Genomic DNA, 20,383 nt, shown 5'->3' with positions numbered 1-20,383 from the left:
TATCCTCAACTTTGCTACCCAGTTATTCCACCTCTTCCCTTGTTTCTCCTCTGCCGCTTCTCTCTGCGAATCCCTTCACTGGTTCTCCATTGTCCAGCGAATTCAGTTCAAAATACTAAAAACTACATATAAAGCCATCCATAAGCTGTCCCCTCCCTACATCTCTGACCTGCATCCCTGAAACATCCCCACACATAATCCTCAATCCTTACAGGACCTCCTTCTTTGTTCTTCTCTCATCAGTTCCTCACATAATCGTCTACAAGAATCCTCTTGCATCCCCCATATTCTGGAGCGCTCTACAAGATACATGTCCTATCTTTTGCGGAGCAATGACACAGACCCAGAAGCCCACAGACACAGACAAAAGCCCTTCCGAGGTCTTCTGGGTCCTTGCCTCTGCTCCGCAAAAGATGGGACATGTCCTATCTTTTGCTGTATCTTGCGGATCGCGGATCCATTGAAGGCAATCTGTGGTCCGAAAAAACCGCCCATGTGAATGGACCCTTAATGGCACTCTCAAATAAATAATAATTTGCCAAATGTATCAAACAAGTCATGTTTGAGAAATGTGGTGCAAATTAGGGGAATGCAGAATCAAGCAAAACAATAAATTCCTCTCATTGTCTGAGAAGGTGATAGCATAACCATAAATACATATATTAATGTTACTTCTCTTCGGATCTCTATCAGGCATTCTTCGGTTCCTTCTTGGGAAAAACTGAATACAAGCCAAATATTGATCCATCACAAGACCCCACTGACTATAATAGGGTTTGTCATATTGTTGTCATGGTGCCCAGCATTTTTGATGAAAGCTGCAATGGAGGCCAATAACGAAACCTCCAACGCAGATGTGAACTACGCCTTACGCACTCAGACACAGCGTGCATACTTTCAAGAGCCAAGACATGCCTGAAACAGAGGGTATCAGGACTGATAACTGAGGGCTGGATGACCATCTACACAACAAAAATCATGCTAAAATGTAAGAGGATGCATTCTGAAACTCATGCCTTTGAGACAATAGTGATTTCTTCCACCCCTGCCCATATTGGATTCTTTAAAATATCCCACCTGCTTCTTTAAAATGTCCCACCCCTGCCCATAGCTAAGCTCCTCCAAAAAATGTCCCACCCCTGCTCATACCAGCTTCATTAAAATGTCCCACCCCTGCCCATAGTAAAGCTCCTCCAAAAAATGTCCCACCCCTGCCCAAAGTAAAGCTCCTCCAAAAAATGTCCCACCTGCTTATTTAAAATGTCCCACCCCTGCCTATAGTAAAGCTCCTCCAAAAAAATGTCCCACCCCTGCCTATAGTAAAGCTCCTCCAAAAAATGTCCCACCTGCTTATTTAAAATGTCCCACCCCTGCCCATAGTAAAGCTCCTCCAAAAAATGTCCCACCCCTGCCCATAGTAAAGCTTCTCCAAAAAATGTCCCACCTGCTTATTTAAAATGTCCCACCCCTGCCCATAGTAAAGCTCCTCCAAAAAATGTCCCACCCCTGCCCATAGCAAAGCTCCTCCCAAAAATGTGGGTTTGTATCTTTTTTTTTGCTACTGATATTCCCCTACAATTGTGAGACAGCACAAATAAAAAATGCCAATCTTAAAGGAAAACATGGTAAAACCAGAATGTATTCATACTAGTGGTATATTTGGGCCGCTCCTATGGACTGCATACAGGCTCTGGTCCAGTGTGGTAGTGCTGAGTGAAACTCTAAGGGTACGGCCACACGGTCTAGAGAGAAAGTACAAAGGACAGATATGACTTCTCCTCTTTTTTATAATTCATTCCTGGTTTTGGCCTCCTGCATGTCTGTACCCTAAGACGTCTAAATCTATTATCTTCAGCAGACAGCAGACTCCCCTCCAGAACAATGCGGTGGTTCATGTACTAACACTGGTGGAGTCAATGGCAGTCACTTGCTGCTGTCAGTTCCCTGTGGTAGACAATTTATGATCCGGTGTCACTGAGCTGATGACCCACCATAAGCACATGACTGGCAGACAATGTAATCAAGCAATGCAGTGTACGGTCTCATCAAACATTGCCCTTTGTAAGTGCAGTGGGGCATGTATGTCTCCAAACACAGATGAACAGGCTCCACTGGACTTCTTCCCTAGAAGAATATCTCTGTCTACATCAGCAACCTCCGGCACTCCAGTTGTAGTGAAACTACAACTCCCAGCGAGCTCTATTCACTTCTATGGGAGTTATAAGAACAACTAAGCAACCGTGCATGCTGAGAGTCGTAGTTGCAGCACGGCTGGGGAGGTTGCTAAATCTTGCTCTTTATGGAGTCCGATGCCACAATTTTTTTTTTGTTGGATGAGTAGAGATAAATGAATAGATTCTAAAATTCAACCGAAATTTTTGCATTTTTTTTTTCCGTTCTAACGATTGTTGTACCCATATAGAATCAGAAGTCCGAATCGGAGGAATCTATATTCAGCTTTTTCATAATCCCTCCCCTCTGATCTGATTGACAGCTGTGGTGGTCTCCTTATTGGGTCCTACTGCAGCCACTCAGAGTAAAGGGGAGGGGCTGTGAAGCTCCACCTCCTGGGCACTTGCAGAAGCAGAATCTGGCAGCATAAAATTTCATATTATACTACATTCGGTTTTATCATAGACAGACATGTTGCGGATTTAACCACCTCCGGACCGCTGTACGCACAGACGCGTCCTGGAGGTGGTTGATTCATTCCTCCTGGACGCGCCGGCGCGTCCTCTCGCGAGACGCGAGATTTCCTGTGAACGCGCGCGCTCACAGGAACGGAAGGTAAGCGAGTGGATCTCCAGCCTGCCAGCGGCGATCGTTCGCTGGCAGGCTGGAGATGTGTTTTTTTTAACCCTTAACAGGTATATTAGACGCTGTTTTGATAACAGCGTCTAATATACCTGCTACCTGGTCCTCTGGTGGTCCCCTTTGTTTGGATCGACCACCAGAGGACACAGGTAGCTCAGTAAAGTAGCACCAAGCACCACTACACTACACTACACTACACCCCCCCCCCGTCACTTATTAACCCCTTATTAGCCCCTGATCACCCCATATAGACTCCCTGATCACCCCCCTGTCATTGATTACCCCCCCTCTCATTGATCACCCCCCTGTCATTGATCACCCCCCTGTAAAGCTCCATTCAGACGTCCGCATGATTTTTACGGATCCACTGATAGATGGATCGGATCCGCAAAACGCATCCGGACGTCTGAATGAAGCCTTACAGGGGCGTGATCAATGACTGTGGTTATCACCCCATATAGACTCCCTGATCACCCCCCTGTCATTGATTACCCCCCTGTCATTGATCACCCCCCTGTAAAGCTCCATTCAGACGTCCGCATGATTTTTACGGATCCACTGATAGATGGATCGGATCCGCAAAACGCATCCGGACGTCTGAATGAAGCCTTACAGGGGCGTGATCAATGACTGTGGTGATCACCCCATATAGACTCCCTGATCACCCCCCTGTAAAGCTCCATTCAGATGTCCGCATGATTTTTACGGATGCACTGATAGATGGATCGGATCCGCAAAACGCATCCGGACGTCTGAATGAAGCCTTACAGGGGCATGATCAATGACTGTGGTGATCACCCCATATAGACTCCCTGATCACCCCCCTGTCATTGATTACACCCCTGTCATTGATCACCCCCCTGTAAAGCTCCATTCAGATGTCCGCATGATTTTTACGGATGCACTGATAGATGGATCGGATCCGCAAAATGCATACGGACGTCTGAATGAAGCCTTACAGGGGCGTGATCAATGACTGTGGTTATCACCCCATATAGACTCCCTGATCACCCCCCTGTCATTGATTACCCCCCTGTCATTGATTACCCCCCTGTAAAGCTCCATTCAGACGTCCGCATGATTTTTACGGATCCACTGATAGATGGATCGGATCCGCAAAACGCATCCGGACGTCTGAATGAAGCCTTACAGGGGCGTGATCAATGACTGTGGTGATCACCCCATATAGACTTCCTGATCACCCCCCTGTCATTGATTACCCCCCTGTAAAGCTCCATTCAGATGTCCGCATAATTTTTACGGATCCACTGATAGATGGATCGGATCCGCAAAACGCATCCGGAAGTCTGAATGAAGCCTTACAGGGGCATGATCAATGACTGTGGTGATCACCCCATATAGACTCCCTGATCACCCCCCTGTAAAGCTCCATTCAGATGTCCGCATGATTTTTACGGATGCACTGATAGATGGATCGGATCCGCAAAACGCATCCGGACGTCTGAATGAAGCCTTACAGGGGCGTGATCAATGACTGTGGTGATCACCCCATATAGACTCCCTGATCACCCCCCTGTCATTGATTACACCCCTGTCATTGATCACCCCCCTGTAAAGCTCCATTCAGATGTCCGCATGATTTTTACGGATGCACTGATAGATGGATCGGATCCGCAAAACGCATCCGGACGTCTGAATGAAGCCTTACAGGGGCATGATCAATGACTGTGGTTATCACCCCATATAGACTCCCTGATCACCCCCCTGTCATTGATCACCCCCCTGTCATTGATCACCCCCCTGTCATTGATCACACCCCTGTCATTGATCACCCCCCCTGTCATTGATCACCCCCCTGTCATTGATCACCCCCCCTGTCATTGATCACCCCCCTGTCATTGATCACCCCCCCTGTCATTGATCACCCCCCCCCTGTCATTGATCACCCCCCTGTCATTGATCACCCCCCCTGTCATTGATCACCCCTCTGTAAGGCTCCATTCAGACATTTTTTTGGCCCAAGTTAGCGGAATATTTTTTTTTTTTCTTACAAAGTCTCATATTCCACTAACTTGTGTAAAAAAATAAAATCTCACATGAACTCACCATACCCCTCACGGAATCCAAATGCGTAAAATTTTTTAGACATTTATATTCCAGACTTCTTCTCACGCTTTAGGGCCCCTAGAATGCCAGGGCAGTATAAATACCCCACATGTGACCCCATTTCGGAAAGAAGACACCCCCAGGTATTCCGTGAGGGGCATATTGAGTCCATGAAAGATTGAAATTTTTGTCCCAAGTTAGCGGAACGGGAGACTTTGTGAGAAAAAAATTAAAAATATCAATTTCCGCTAACTTGTGCCAAAAAAATTTTTTTTCTATGAACTCGCCATGCCCCTCATTGAATACCTTGGGGTGTCTTCTTTCCAAAATGGGGTCACATGTGGGGTATTTATACTGCCCTGGCATTCTAGGGGCCCCAAAGCGTGAGAAGAAGTCTGGAATCCAAATGTCTAAAAATGCCCTCCTAAAAGGAATTTGGGCACCTTTGCGCATCTAGGCTGCAAAAAAGTGTCACACATCTGGTATCGCCGTACTCAGGAGAAGTTGGGGAATGTGTTTTGGGGTGTCATTTTACATATACCCATGCTGGGTGAGAGAAATATCTTGGTCAAATGCCAACTTTGTATAAAAAAATGGGAAAAGTTGTCTTTTGTCAAGATATTTCTCTCACCCAGCAAGGGTATATGTAAAATGACACCCCAAAACACATTCCCCAACTTCTCCTGAATACGGCGATACCACATGTGTGACACTTTTTTGCAGACTAGGTGGGCAAAGGGGCCCATATTCCAAAGAGCACCTTTAGGATTTCACAGGTCATTTACCTACTTACCACACATTAGGGCCCCTGGAAAATGCCAGGGCAGTATAACTACCCCACAAGTGACCCCATTTTGGAAAGAAGACACCCCAAGGTATTCCGTGAGGGGCATGGCGAGTTCCTAGAATTTTTTATTTTTTGTCACAAGTTAGTGGAAAATGCTGATTTTTTTTTTTTTTTTCATACAAAGTCTCATATTCCACTAACTTGTGACAAAAAATAAAAACTTCCATGAACTCACTATGCCCATCAGCGAATACCTTGGGGTCTCTTCTTTCCAAAATGGGGTCACTTGTGGGGTAGTTATACTGCCCTTGCATTCTAGGGGCCCAAATGTGTGGTAAGGAATTTGAAATCAAATTCTGTAAAAAATGACCTGTGAAATCCGAAAGGTGCTCTTTGGAATATGGGCCCCTTTGCCCACCTAGGCTGCAAAAAAGTGTCACACATCTGGTGTCTCCGTACTCAGGAGAAGTTGGGGAATGTGTTTTGGGGTGTCATTTTACATATACCCATGCTGGGTGAGAGAAATATCTTGGCAAAAGACAACTTTTCCCATTTTTTTATACAAAGTTGGCATTTGACCAAGATATTTATCTCACCCAGCATGGGTATATGTAAAAAGACACCCCAAAACACATTCCTCAACTTCTCCTGAGTACGGAGATACCAGATGTGTGACACTTTTTTGCAGCCTAGGTGGGCAAAGGGGCCCATATTCCAAAGAGCACCTTTCGGATTTCACAGGTCATTTTTTTAGAGAATTTGATTTCAAACTCCTTACCACACATTTGGGCCCCTAGAATGCCAGGGCAGTATAACTACCCCACAAGTGACCCCATTTTGGAAAGAAGAGACCCCAAGGTATTCGCTGATGGGCATAGTGAGTTCATGGAAGTTTTTATTTTTTGTCACAAGTTAGTGGAATATGAGACTTTGTATGAAAAAAAAAAAAAAATCATCATTTTCCACTAACTTGTGACAAAAAATAAAAAATTCTAGGAACTTGCCATGCCCCTCACGGAATACCTTTGGGTGTCTTCTTTCCAAAATGGGGTCACTTGTGGGGTAGTTATACTGCCCTGGCATTCTAGGGGCCCAAATGTGTGGTAAGGAGTTTGAAATCAAATTCTGTAAAAAATGACCTGTGAAATCCGAAAGGTGCTCTTTGGAATATGGGCCCCTTTGCCCACCTAGGCTGCAAAAAAGTGTCACACATCTGGTATCTCCGTACTCAGGAGAAGTTGGGGAATGTGTTTTGGGGTGTCATTTTACATATACCCATGCTGGGTGAGAGAAATATCTTGGCAAAAGACAACTTTTCCCATTTTTTTATACAAAGTTGGCATTTGACCAAGATATTTCTCTCACCCAGCATGGGTATATATAAAATGACACCCCAAAACACATTCCCCACCTTCTCCTGAGTTTGGAGATACCAGATGTGTGACACTTTTTTGCAGCCTAGGTGGGCAAAGGGGCCCATATTCCAAAGAGTACCTTTCGGATTTCACAGGTCATTTTTTACAGAATTTGATTTCAAACTCCTTACCACACATTTGGGCCCCTAGAATGCCAGGGCAGTATAACTACCCCACAAGTGACCCCATTTTGGAAAGAAGAGACCCCAAGGTATTTCGTGATGGGCATAGTGAGTTCATAGAAGTTTTTATTTTTTGTCACAAGTTAGTGGAATATGAGACTTTGTAAGAAAATAAAAAAAAAATAAAAAAATCATCATTTTCCACTAACTTGTGACAAAAATAAAAAGTTCTATGAACTCAGTATGCCCATCAGCGAATACCTTAGGGTGTGTACTTTCCGAAATGGGGTCATTTGTGGGGTGTTTGTACTGTCTGGGCATTGTAGAACCTCAGGAAACATGACAGGTGCTCAGAAAGTCAGAGCTGCTTCAAAAAGCGGAAATTCACATTTTTGTACCATAGTTTGTAAACGCTATAACTTTTACCCAAACCATTTTTTTTTTACCCAAACATTTTTTTTTTATCAAAGACATGTAGAACAATAAATTTAGAGCAAAATTTATATATGGATGTCGTTTTTTTTGCAAAATTTTACAACTGAAAGTGAAAAATGTCATTTTTTTGCAAAAAAATCGTTAAATTTCGATTAATAACAAAAAAAGTAAAAATGTCAGCAGCAATGAAATACCACCAAATGAAAGCTCTATTAGTGAGAAGAAAAAATTCATTTGGGTGGTAAGTTGCATGACCGAGCAATAAACGGTGAAAGTAGTGTAGGTCAGAAGTGTAAAAAGTGGCCTGGTTTTTCAGGGTGTTTAAGCACTGGGGGCTGAGGTGGGTAATATCTGCAGCGTAGGTCAATTTACACTGCAGATTTTATACGCAGCAGGTGGATGAGATTTTTTTTAATTCTGTGGATTTTCTTTCCTTAAAGAAGTTGTGAAATAATGGGAGGGGGGGGGGGGGCGGTGATCAAACCCTTCCACTTGGCCGTACCTGTAAAGGAAAGATGACTTGCCTGCTCCCCAGCATCACATCCCACTCCTTCTCCTCCAGGCCAATTTCAACATTGGGTTTGACATCGCTGCAGCCAATCATGGCCGCAGCAGTGACCAGCTTCCTTTATGTCATGACAAGTTGTCACATGATGCAAGGGGGATCCGGTCTCCACCACAGTCAGTGATTGGCTGCTGCGATATCCAACCAGATGTTGACATTGAGGAAGTCGAGCGGAGCATCGCAGGCCTAGAGGAGAAGGAGTGGGGAGCCGGTGCAACGCAGGTAGGTCATCTTTCCTTTACAGGTCCTGTCAAGTTGGGGGGGCGGGGGGGGGGGGGGGAGAGTTGCCAACACCCCCTCCCCTCCCATTCTTGCACAAACCCTTTTATTCCATTGTGGAAAATTCTCAGGGTTTACACCTTGTGAGGCTGTACTTTGGCCGTAGTTTGTTATAGATTCTGCAGACCTTACCAGGGCTGAAGGTATGGGAGGTACAGAGGTGGAGGATGGGGTCCAATGGCTATCGCATAGGAAGACACCAGTTTTTATAAATAGGGCCCGATTACAGGACCAGTTTTGGGGCCCAGTAGCTTTGTGTTGTTCCTCTGGACTACCTTCTTTGGAGAAGCAATATCCTGCTGCTCGGGCTGCACAGAGCCTTGCGTGTTCCTGACACGTGTTTTACATTGTATGTGCAGGTGATTTTTCACTAGCCTTGGTGTCAGCGGCATTCCTCAGCTCCATCCTCCTTCATCCATCTAGCAGAACTGTGTGATCATAGTATAATCCTCCTTAGACAATGCTCCAAATAATTATCTCCAAGTCCTGCATTTAGTGGAAGCCTCTGAGACAAAACTCAAAGCCATTAGAGGGAGGAAAGAGTCACGACTCAAACTAGAAGGTAATCTGAAATGAAGCAGTTCTCCCATAAGTCTCTTATATTTAGGGCTGAGGGTTCATCTGTGAGGATATGTTCATATCTGTGCTACCTGATCTGGTAGTCTGATGAACAGACTATCCGGCATAGCCGTTCCCTTCTGGACCCCCTTGACCATAATGGGTTCTGGTGGGATCTGGCCAGTTTCTGGCATGAGTGCCGTGTTTCGTTCAGACAAAAACTGCTGTATGCAGCGCTTTTTGTCCAGCCCAAACCCAGCATTCATGCTGGAAACCAGCTGGATCCCGACCAGATCCCATTATAGTCAATGGGGCCAGGCGAGGAACGGCTATGTCGGATAAGGTTAAATCCAGTAGTCTTTTCCTCTGCTGGAACAGACCACCAGATCAGATGGCACAGATGTGAACGTAGCATGACCTGTAGTTGGACCTAATGTACAATCCTCTGTTCCAGCTGATGTACTGCTGTCTGAATCCGGACACTAGTTGTACGGATCTGCTTGGTGGTGGGCATTACCTTCTCCAACACATCAATGATACAGGTGTGGCAGTGCCTGAAAGTGAAAAGGACTTGAAAGAAGTAAGTTGTCTGATCTGGGGTCTGAATGAAATAAGGGAGTCTGGGGTCAGGTTAACTTTAGGGGTCTGATCCGGGGTATGAATGAGTTTAGTGGTCTGATCTGGGGTATTATATGCATTAAAGGATCTGGTCTGGATGAGTTTGGGGTTCTGAGAGTCTTAAAAAGTTTGAAGTCTGCTTTTCTCACTAAATACATCTCAGGAAATTCACTAATGGGTGCATGATATTAATGAGCCTCCATGTAAAGGCCAATTTTGCAGGTGTTTGTCGTTGAGGAAGCATTCCTTCCCGGTAAGTAACACAGAATGTGTCGGCAGATAAGAACCATTTGGCCCATCTAGTCTGCCCAATACACTGAATACTATGGATAGCCCCTGGCCCTATCTTATATGAAGGATGGCCTTATGCCTATCCCATGCATGCTTAAACTCCTTCACTGTATTTGCAGCTACCACTTCTGCAGGGAGGCTTTTCCATGCATCCACTACTCTCTCAGTAAAGTAATACTTCCTGATATTACTTTTAAACCTTTGCCCCTCTAATTTAAAACTATGTCCTCTTGTAGCAGTTTTTCTTCTTTTAAATATTCTCTCCTCTTTTACAGAGTTGATTCCCTTTATGTATTTATAAGTTTCTATCATCTCCGCTCTGTCTCGTCTTTCTTCCAAGCTATACATGTTAAGGTCCTTTAATCTTTCCTGGTAAGTTTTATCCTGCAATCCATGTACTAGTTTAGTAGCTCTTCTCTGAACTCTCTCCAAAGTACCTGCTCATCAGTGAAGGGTACATTTACATGTAGCGATCTCCTCCACAGTATGGGGAGCAGTGATTGCTAATGCCATCGCTCGTCCCCATACAGAATAATTGCTCTCCGGCAGCAGACTGTTTAGGCGGCACGATCTGCTTTCGGCAAACAACGATTTACGTGCTTACACAAATGATCCAGTTACCCAACGAACAAAAATTTTGCTCATTCATCGGGTAATTGGCGGCACCTTTACACCTCAAGAAAATTGCTAACAAGAGTTCCTATGAACGCTCATTACCGGTTATCTGGCAGATTTTCGGCTTGTGTAAGGGGCCCTTAATACATTGTTGCAATGAAGCACTAAACTGGTTGTTCTGAATGACACAGGAGGGTTAACAAGCCGGATGTTTATTGCTGAAGCTAATGGGGAAGTCTACATTACACCAGTGTATGAATGCTGTAAGCTCCAAGAAGACTTTGTAAAAGAGTGTGTAAACATCCAGGATTATGGACTGCTTGTAATTTACTGCAATGACAGACTTTGCTTTTTTCTCTTATCTTGGACTTGCTGTTTACTATGAAAGCAAATCTCTATCTATCTATTAGTGTTGGGCGAGCATGCTCGGCCGAACACCATTTTTACTCGAGCATCTGTCACGGAACCATGAACCAGACGTACAACAAGGGATAAGTGAAAATAAGAAGGCTTTATTGAAAATAAAGCTGTAAAGCAAAAGTCCAAACGGATGGCGAAACCGAAGCAGAGTCTTTGCGAAGCCAGAGGTCAGGAACCAGAAGGGTAGTCAGACGAAGCCAGGATCAGGAACCAGCAGGGTAGTCAGACGAAGCCAGGATCAGGAACCAGCAGGGTAGTCAGACGAAGCCAGGATCAGGAACCAGCAGGGTAGTCGGGCGAAACCAGGATCAGGAACCAGCAGGGTAGTCGGACGAAACCAGGATCAGGAACCAGAAGCAGCAGCAGTCTAGAAGCATGTGAACACAGGAGGACCAAGCAAGGAACTGAAGCCACAGACCTCCTATATATATGAGCTAGGCATCCAGCTCCTCCCAGTGGGAAGGAGGAGCCGCAGGGTGGGAGGCTACAAGAAACCCAGAAACCAAGATGGCCGCCAGCACATGTCAAACGAAGGAGAACAGCAAGAAGGTAAGACCATGACAGTACCTCCCCCTCAAGGGCCCCTCCTCCGCGGAGTAAAGAACGGTTTCTGAGGGAAGCGTGCGTGGAAGGCTCGGAGCAAGGCAGGAGCATGGACATCTGCGGAGGGAACCCAGGAACGCTCCTCTGGACCATAACCACGCCAATGGACCAAAAACTGCACCCGACCGCGGACCAGGCGTGAGTCCAAGATATTGCTCACCTCATACTCCTCACGATTACCCACTTGGACCGGACGAGGCCGAGGAACCGAGGAAGTGAAACGATTACACACCAGTGGCTTCAACAGGGAGACATGAAACACGTTGGAGATCCGCATGCCAGGAGGAAGCGCAAGGGCATAGGCTACCGGGTTTACCCTGCGAAGCACTCGGAAGGGACCAACAAAGCGAGGCGCCAGCTTGGGAGTGGGCACTCGAAGGTTGAGGTTGCGGGTGGACAACCATACACGGTCTCCGACCTGGTAGGAAGGAGCAGGCGCTCGTCTGCGATCAGCCTGGAGTCTCTGGCGCTGCGCAGAGACCTCAAGGGACCTCTGGATCAGTACCCAAGAAGCACGTAGGACGGAAAGGTGATCCTCCACAGCCGGAATATCCTGGGGAGAGAATACCTCCGGTAACACGGCAGGTTGGAACCCATAATTGGCCATGAAGGGAGACGTCCCAGAGGAAGAGTTCACCGCCGTGTTCCTGGCAAACTCAGCCCAAGGCAGGAGGTCAACCCAATTGTCTTGGTGATCGGAGACATAGCAACGAAGGAATTGCTCCAAGGCCTGATTGGATCGTTCTGCGGCCCCATTGGACTGAGGGTGGTAGGCCGAGGAGAAGGAGAGATGAATCCCCAACTGGGAGCAAAAGGCGCGCCAGAACCTGGACACAAACTGACTCCCCCGATCCGACACAATCTCCTTGGGCAAACCGTGCAACCGGAAGACCTCCCTGGCAAAAATCGTGGCCAACTCTTGTGCAGAGGGTAACTTCTTGAGAGGAACACAGTGGCACATTTTGGAAAACCGATCCACAATCATGAGAATGACCGTATGGCCTCGGGATGCAGGGAGGTCCACAATGAAATCCATCCCCAGGTGTGACCATGGGCGCTCCCCGGTGGCTATGGGTTGCAGAAGGCCCAACGGAAGGTGCCGAGGGGACTTACTCTGGGCACAAACGGAGCATGCCGCTACATATGCGGCGATGTCGGAACGTAGGGAAGGCCACCAGAACAGACGTGAAACAGCCCAGGACAGCTGATTCTTTCCAGGATGCCCCGCGGTCTTGGAGTTATGGTAGGTTCGCAACAACCGAGTGCGCAACTCCTCAGGCACAAAACATCTGCCGTTGGGTCTCCCAGAGGGAGCACCAGATTGAGCCGCCAAAATCTGCTCACCCAGGGGAGAGGTCAGGCTGGTGCGAATGGCGGCCAAGATCTGATTCGGAGGTATGACCGAAGTCGGAATCGACTCCTCCCTGGACAGCTCGGAGTACTGCCGTGATAAGGCATCCGCCCTGATGTTCTTGGAACCGGGTAGGTAGGAGACCACGTAATTAAAACGTGACAAGAACAGAGCCCATCTGGCCTGACGTGGTGTCAATCTCTTGGCCTCAGAAAGGTAGGTCAGATTCTTGTGGTCCGTCAGGATGAGGACCGGAACCACCGAACCCTCGAGCAAGTGCCTCCATTCTTTAAGGGCCTGCACGATGGCCAATAACTCCCTGTCACCAATCTGATAGTTGCACTCCGCGGAAGACAGTTTCCGGGAGTAAAACCCACAAGGAAGCAGAGGACCCTCTGGTGTTCTACGCTGAGACAGAAGGGCGCCTACTCCCGTCTCAGACGCGTCCACCTCGAGGACAAAGGGCAACCCAGGGTTGGGATGCGACAGAATCGGAGCCGACACAAAGGCGGACTTTAGAGCCTCAAAAGCTCGGATGGCCTTGAGCGGCCAGACCTGGGAATTACTGCCCTTCCTGGTCAGATCCGTGAGAGGCTTGGCTAGCATGGAAAAGTCCCTGATGAACTTCCGATAATAATTGGCGAAGCCCAAAAAGCGCTGCAGGGAACGAAGACCACTGGGCTGGGGCCACTGTAAGACAGCCGAAACCTTCTCAGGATCCATGGAGAACCCCTCAGTGGAAATGATGTAACCTAAGAAGGTTACCTGGGATCGGTGAAATTCGCATTTCTCAAGCTTACCGAACAGCTTGTTCTCTCGTAACCGTTGCAACACTCGTCTGACATCCAGAATGTGGGCCTCCATGGATTCAGAATATACCAAGATGTCATCCAAATAGACCACCACACACTGCTGCAACAGGTCACGGAAAACATCGTTGATGAATTCCTGAAAGACTGCGGGCGCATTGCACAACCCAAAGGGCATAACCAAGGATTCATAATGACCGGTCCTGGTGTTAAACGCGGTCTTCCACTCATCGCCCGCCTTGATCCTTACCAGGTTATATGCCGCCCTCAGGTCGAGTTTGGTAAAGACCGTGGCCCCTTTAAGGCGATCGAACAGCTCGGAAATCAAGGGTATTGGGTAAGCGTTCTTGATCGTGATGCGATTGAGACCCCTGTAATCGATGCAAGGCCTCAACTCACCGCCCTTCTTTTTCACAAAGAAAAATCCAGCCCCTGCCGGGGACGAGGATTTGCGAATGTGTCCGCGTGAAAGCGCCGCCCTCACGTACTCCTCCATGGCCTCATTCTCCGCTACCGACAGTGGATAGACTTTGCCACGAGGAGGAACGGCACCAGATTGTAACTCTATGGCACAATCGTATGGGCGGTGCGGAGGTAGGGCAACCGCGCGCACCTTATCGAATACATCCCGGTACTCCTCGTATTCAGGAGGCAACAGAGAGTCCGAGGAAGTACACAGCAACTTGACAGACCCATGGATGCAACTAGCCCCACACTGCGGTGACCACGAGAGGATCTCGGCCGATCTCCAATCGAAAGTCGGATTATGCTTCCGGAGCCAGGGGTACCCCAAGACCACCGAGTAGTGTGGAGACGAAATAACCTGGAGACAGACCGACTCTCTGTGAACGGCACCAATGGCTATCCCCACTGGAAGGGTCTCATGAGTCACGTGTGGCGGCAGAAGGGATCTGCCGTCTATCGCCTCAAGAGCCAGTGGGGAACCTCGAGCCTGCAGAGGAATGGAATTGGCGGCAGCGAACACATTATCAATGAACAAACCACCAGCACCAGAGTCCACCAACGCCTGGGTCGTCACCGAGCCCCCGACCCAGGAGAGGACAACAGTGATCAGTGGTTTGTCAACACGGGAAACCGGGGACGAGGAGACTCCACCCAAGATCTGCCCCCGACAGGATCTCAGGTGCGAGCGTTTCCCGGACGGTTCGGACATGCCAACCGAAAATGCCCACCGAGACCACAGTACATGCATCGGCCCTCGCGTCTCCGGAGTACCCTCTCCCCCTCGGACAGGCGAGCAAACCCCAGCTGCATGGGTTCACCCCCAGACAAGTCATCCCCAGGAGGCGTGGGAGGAGAGGGAGGCACGGGTGGGACAGCAAACGTAGGCGCCAATCTGTTAGAAAACCTCCGCAGGCTCTCCTTAAAGGAAGGTCTCTCCCTGAGTCTGGTGTCAATCAAAATCAGGAAAGAAATAAGAGACTCGAGCTCCACTGGTAGGTCCTTAGCTGCAACCTCATCCTTCAAGGCATCCGAGAGACCATGAGAGAAAGCAGCGACCAGAGCCTCATTATTCCAGCCCACCTCTGCTGCCAGGGTACGAAACTCAATGGCGTATTCAGCTACGGATCGTGAACCCTGTCTGATGGACATAAGGAGCTTCGCAGCAGAGGCAGCACGAGCCGGCACATCGAATACCTTCCGAAGAGAAGCAACAAAACCGGAAAACTCGGCAACCACCGGATTGTTGTTCTCCCATAAAGGGCTGGCCCAGGCCAAGGCCTTGTCCGAAAGCAGCGAGATCAAGAAGCCCACCTTTGATCTCCCAGTGGGAAAGGCATGTGGCAGCAACTCGAAATAAATGCCCACCTGGTTAAGGAAACCTCGGCACTGAGTTGGCTCTCCCCCAAAGCGCTGTGGAAGAGGGGCAGAACCGATCATACCCCGGAACACCGCAGGTGCAACAACAGGTGTCGGGGTAGACTCTGGCGCAACAACCGGAGCGGCAGTAGGAGCGGGCCCAGGAGCGACAACCGACCCATCGGCAACGGGAGCGAAATGAGCCGTGCGTTCAAGCAGGGTTTGCAACGCCACAGCGAACCGACCCAACAGGTGATCCTGCTGATCAAGTCTGGCAACCAGCATGGCCCTGTACCGTCAGAATTCATGGCTTGGTCCTAATGTCACGGAACCATGAACCAGACGTACAACAAGGGATAAGTGAAAATAAGAAGGCTTTATTGAAAATAAAGCTGTAAAGCAAAAGTCCAAACGGATGGCGAAACCGAAGCAGAGTCTTTGCGAAGCCAGAGGTCAGGAACCAGAAGGGTAGTCAGACGAAGCCAGGATCAGGAACCAGCAGGGTAGTCAGACGAAGCCAGGATCAGGAACCAGCAGGGTAGTCAGACGAAGCCAGGATCAGGAACCAGCAGGGTAGTCGGGCGAAACCAGGATCAGGAACCAGCAGGGTAGTCGGACGAAACCAGGATCAGGAACCAGAAGCAGCAGCAGTCTAGAAGCATGTGAACACAGGAGGACCAAGCAAGGAACTGAAGCCACAGACCTCCTATATATATGAGCTAGGCATCCAGCTCCTCCCAGTGGGAAGGAGGAGCCGCAGGGTGGGAGGCTACAAGAAACCCAGAAACCAAGATGGCCGCCAGCACATGTCAAACGAAGGAGAACAGCAAGAAGGTAAGACCATGACAGTACCTCCCCCTCAAGGGCCCCTCCTCCGCGGAGTAAAGAACGGTTTCTGAGGGAAGCGTGCGTGGAAGGCTCGGAGCAAGGCAGGAGCATGGACATCTGCGGAGGGAACCCAGGAACGCTCCTCTGGACCATAACCACGCCAATGGACCAAAAACTGCACCCGACCGCGGACCAGGCGTGAGTCCAAGATATTGCTCACCTCATACTCCTCACGATTACCCACTTGGACCGGACGAGGCCGAGGAACCGAGGAAGTGAAACGATTACACACCAGTGGCTTCAACAGGGAGACATGAAACACGTTGGAGATCCGCATGCCAGGAGGAAGCGCAAGGGCATAGGCTACCGGGTTTACCCTGCGAAGCACTCGGAAGGGACCAACAAAGCGAGGCGCCAGCTTGGGAGTGGGCACTCGAAGGTTGAGGTTGCGGGTGGACAACCATACACGGTCTCCGACCTGGTAGGAAGGAGCAGGCGCTCGTCTGCGATCAGCCTGGAGTCTCTGGCGCTGCGCAGAGACCTCAAGGGACCTCTGGATCAGTACCCAAGAAGCACGTAGGACGGAAAGGTGATCCTCCACAGCCGGAATATCCTGGGGAGAGAATACCTCCGGTAACACGGCAGGTTGGAACCCATAATTGGCCATGAAGGGAGACGTCCCAGAGGAAGAGTTCACCGCCGTGTTCCTGGCAAACTCAGCCCAAGGCAGGAGGTCAACCCAATTGTCTTGGTGATCGGAGACATAGCAACGAAGGAATTGCTCCAAGGCCTGATTGGATCGTTCTGCGGCCCCATTGGACTGAGGGTGGTAGGCCGAGGAGAAGGAGAGATGAATCCCCAACTGGGAGCAAAAGGCGCGCCAGAACCTGGACACAAACTGACTCCCCCGATCCGACACAATCTCCTTGGGCAAACCGTGCAACCGGAAGACCTCCCTGGCAAAAATCGTGGCCAACTCTTGTGCAGAGGGTAACTTCTTGAGAGGAACACAGTGGCACATTTTGGAAAACCGATCCACAATCATGAGAATGACCGTATGGCCTCGGGATGCAGGGAGGTCCACAATGAAATCCATCCCCAGGTGTGACCATGGGCGCTCCCCGGTGGCTATGGGTTGCAGAAGGCCCAACGGAAGGTGCCGAGGGGACTTACTCTGGGCACAAACGGAGCATGCCGCTACATATGCGGCGATGTCGGAACGTAGGGAAGGCCACCAGAACAGACGTGAAACAGCCCAGGACAGCTGATTCTTTCCAGGATGCCCCGCGGTCTTGGAGTTATGGTAGGTTCGCAACAACCGAGTGCGCAACTCCTCAGGCACAAAACATCTGCCGTTGGGTCTCCCAGAGGGAGCACCAGATTGAGCCGCCAAAATCTGCTCACCCAGGGGAGAGGTCAGGCTGGTGCGAATGGCGGCCAAGATCTGATTCGGAGGTATGACCGAAGTCGGAATCGACTCCTCCCTGGACAGCTCGGAGTACTGCCGTGATAAGGCATCCGCCCTGATGTTCTTGGAACCGGGTAGGTAGGAGACCACGTAATTAAAACGTGACAAGAACAGAGCCCATCTGGCCTGACGTGGTGTCAATCTCTTGGCCTCAGAAAGGTAGGTCAGATTCTTGTGGTCCGTCAGGATGAGGACCGGAACCACCGAACCCTCGAGCAAGTGCCTCCATTCTTTAAGGGCCTGCACGATGGCCAATAACTCCCTGTCACCAATCTGATAGTTGCACTCCGCGGAAGACAGTTTCCGGGAGTAAAACCCACAAGGAAGCAGAGGACCCTCTGGTGTTCTACGCTGAGACAGAAGGGCGCCTACTCCCGTCTCAGACGCGTCCACCTCGAGGACAAAGGGCAACCCAGGGTTGGGATGCGACAGAATCGGAGCCGACACAAAGGCGGACTTTAGAGCCTCAAAAGCTCGGATGGCCTTGAGCGGCCAGACCTGGGAATTACTGCCCTTCCTGGTCAGATCCGTGAGAGGCTTGGCTAGCATGGAAAAGTCCCTGATGAACTTCCGATAATAATTGGCGAAGCCCAAAAAGCGCTGCAGGGAACGAAGACCACTGGGCTGGGGCCACTGTAAGACAGCCGAAACCTTCTCAGGATCCATGGAGAACCCCTCAGTGGAAATGATGTAACCTAAGAAGGTTACCTGGGATCGGTGAAATTCGCATTTCTCAAGCTTACCGAACAGCTTGTTCTCTCGTAACCGTTGCAACACTCGTCTGACATCCAGAATGTGGGCCTCCATGGATTCAGAATATACCAAGATGTCATCCAAATAGACCACCACACACTGCTGCAACAGGTCACGGAAAACATCGTTGATGAATTCCTGAAAGACTGCGGGCGCATTGCACAACCCAAAGGGCATAACCAAGGATTCATAATGACCGGTCCTGGTGTTAAACGCGGTCTTCCACTCATCGCCCGCCTTGATCCTTACCAGGTTATATGCCGCCCTCAGGTCGAGTTTGGTAAAGACCGTGGCCCCTTTAAGGCGATCGAACAGCTCGGAAATCAAGGGTATCGGGTAAGCGTTCTTGATCGTGATGCGATTGAGACCCCTGTAATCGATGCAAGGCCTCAACTCACCGCCCTTCTTTTTCACAAAGAAAAATCCAGCCCCTGCCGGGGACAAGGATTTGCGAATGTGTCCGCGTGAAAGCGCCGCCCTCACGTACTCCTCCATGGCCTCATTCTCCGCTACCGACAGTGGATAGACTTTGCCACGAGGAGGAACGGCACCAGATTGTAACTCTATGGCACAATCGTATGGGCGGTGCGGAGGTAGGGCAACCGCGCGCACCTTATCGAATACATCCCGGTACTCCTCGTATTCAGGAGGCAACAGAGAGTCCGAGGAAGTACACAGCAACTTGACAGACCCATGGATGCAACTAGCCCCACACTGCGGTGACCACGAGAGGATCTCGGCCGATCTCCAATCGAAAGTCGGATTATGCTTCCGGAGCCAGGGGTACCCCAAGACCACCGAGTAGTGTGGAGACGAAATAACCTGGAGACAGACCGACTCTCTGTGAACGGCACCAATGGCTATCCCCACTGGAAGGGTCTCATGAGTCACGTGTGGCGGCAGAAGGGATCTGCCGTCTATCGCCTCAAGAGCCAGTGGGGAACCTCGAGCCTGCAGAGGAATGGAATTGGCGGCAGCGAACACATTATCAATGAACAAACCACCAGCACCAGAGTCCACCAACGCCTGGGTCGTCACCGAGCCCCCGACCCAGGAGAGGACAACAGTGATCAGTGGTTTGTCAACACGGGAAACCGGGGACGAGGAGACTCCACCCAAGATCTGCCCCCGACAGGATCTCAGGTGCGAGCGTTTCCCGGACGGTTCGGACATGCCAACCGAAAATGCCCACCGAGACCACAGTACATGCATCGGCCCTCGCGTCTCCGGAGTACCCTCTCCCCCTCGGACAGGCGAGCAAACCCCAGCTGCATGGGTTCACCCCCAGACAAGTCATCCCCAGGAGGCGTGGGAGGAGAGGGAGGCACGGGTGGGACAGCAAACGTAGGCGCCAATCTGTTAGAAAACCTCCGCAGGCTCTCCTTAAAGGAAGGTCTCTCCCTGAGTCTGGTGTCAATCAAAATCAGGAAAGAAATAAGAGACTCGAGCTCCACTGGTAGGTCCTTAGCTGCAACCTCATCCTTCAAGGCATCCGAGAGACCATGAGAGAAAGCAGCGACCAGAGCCTCATTATTCCAGCCCACCTCTGCTGCCAGGGTACGAAACTCAATGGCGTATTCAGCTACGGATCGTGAACCCTGTCTGATGGACATAAGGAGCTTCGCAGCAGAGGCAGCACGAGCCGGCACATCGAATACCTTCCGAAGAGAAGCAACAAAACCGGAAAACTCGGCAACCACCGGATTGTTGTTCTCCCATAAAGGGCTGGCCCAGGCCAAGGCCTTGTCCGAAAGCAGCGAGATC

This window comes from Bufo bufo, chromosome 5, assembly GCF_905171765.1.
Source record: "Bufo bufo chromosome 5, aBufBuf1.1, whole genome shotgun sequence".
Taxonomy (NCBI): domain Eukaryota; kingdom Metazoa; phylum Chordata; class Amphibia; order Anura; family Bufonidae; genus Bufo; species Bufo bufo.
The sequence above is the reverse complement of the archived record's forward strand: the minus strand, read 5'-3'. Positions refer to the sequence as shown.